Raw genomic sequence first — 1,807 nt, forward strand, 5'->3', positions numbered from 1 at the left:
AAGTGGACTTGGAGGGCCTGTGATGGAGACCTGGTTTTTCCTGGGATCTGTACAAGGTAAGTGACCTGGAAGTGGACATGGAGGGCCTGTGATGGAGACCTGGTTTTTCCTGGGATCTGTACAAGGTAAGTGACCTGGAAGTGGACTTGGAGGGCCTGTGATGGAGACCTGTTTTTTCCTGGGATCTGTACAAAGTAAGTGACCTGGAAGTGGACTTGGAGGGCCTGTGATGGAGACCTGGTTTTTCCTGGGATCTGTACAAAGTAAGTGACCTGGAAGTGGACTTGGAGGGCCTGTGATGGAGACCTGTTTTTCCTGGGATCTGTACAAAGTAAGTGACCTGGAAGTGGACTTGGAGGGCCTGTAATGGAGACCTGGTTTTTCCTGGGATCTGTACAAGGTAAGTGATCTGGAAGTGGACTTGGAGCGTCTATGGTGGAGACCTGGATTGCCCCGTGGTCTGTAGAAAGTAAGTGGTGTGGTGGTGGATTTGGAGCGTCTATGCTGGCGACCTGGTTTTTCCTGGGATCTGTACAAGGTAAGTGACCTGGAAGTGGACTTGGAGGGCCTGTGATGGAGACCTGGTTTTTCCTGGGATCTGTACAAGGTAAGTGACCTGGAAGTGGACAGAAGTGGACATGGAGGGCCTGTGATGGAGACCTGGTTTTTCCTGGGATCTGTACAAGGTAAGTGGCGTGGATGTGGACGTGGAGGGTCTGTGATGGAGACCTGTTTTTTCCTGGGATCTGTACAAAGTCAGTGATGTGGAGTGGACTTGGAGGGTCTATGCTGGAGACCTGGATTGCTCTGCAGTCTGTAGAAAGTAAGTGGCGTGGAGGTGGACTTGGAGGGCCTGTGATGGAGACCTGGTTTTTCCTGGGATCTGTACAAAGTAAGTGATCTGGAAGTGGACTTGGAGGGCCTGTGATGGAGACCTGGTTTTCCTGGGATCTGTACAAAGTAAGTGACCTGGAAGTGGACTTGGAGGGCCTGTGTTGGAGACGTGTTTTTCCTGGGATCTGTACAAAGTAAGTGACCTGGAAGTGGACTTGGAGGGCCTGTGATGGCGACCTGGTTTTTCCTGGGATCTGTACAAGGTAATTGATCTGGAGGTGGACTTGGAGCGTCTGTGCTGGAGACCTGGATTGCCCCGTGGTCTGTAGAAAGTAAGTGGCGTGGAGGTGGATTTGGAGCGTCTATGCTGGCGACCTGGTTTTTCCTGGGATCTGTACAAGGTAAGTGACCTGGAAGTGGACTTGGAGGGCCTGTGATGGAGACCTGTTTTTTCCTGGGATCTGTACAAGGTAAGTGGCGTGGATGTGGACTTGGAGGGCCTGTGATGGAGACCTGTTTTTTCCTGGGATCTGTATAAGGTAAGTGGCGTGGAGGTGGACTTGGAAGGCCTGTGATGGAGACCTGGTTTTTCCTGGGATCTGTACAAAGTAAGTGACCTGGAAGTGGACATGGAGGGCCTGTGATGGAGACCTGGTTTTTCCTGGGATCTGTACAAAGTAAGTGATCTGGAAGTGGACTTGGAGGGCCTGTGATGGAGACCTGTTTTTCCTGGGATCTGTACAAAGTAAGTGACCTGGAAGTGGACTTGGAGGGCCTGTGTTGGAGACCTGTTTTTCCTGGGATCTGTACAAAGTAAGTGACCTGGAAGTGGACTTGGAGGGCCTGTGTTGGAGACCTGTTTTTCCTGGGATCTGTACAAAGTAAGTGACCTGGAAGTGGACTTGGAGGGCCTGTGATGGAGACCTGGTTTTTCCTGGGATCTGTACAAGGTAAGTGATCTGGAAGTGGACTT

The sequence above is a fragment of the Lichenostomus cassidix genome, unplaced genomic scaffold (assembly GCF_008360975.1).
Source record: "Lichenostomus cassidix isolate B80296 unplaced genomic scaffold, HeHo_3.0 HiC_scaffold_47, whole genome shotgun sequence".
Lineage (NCBI taxonomy): Eukaryota > Metazoa > Chordata > Aves > Passeriformes > Meliphagidae > Lichenostomus > Lichenostomus cassidix.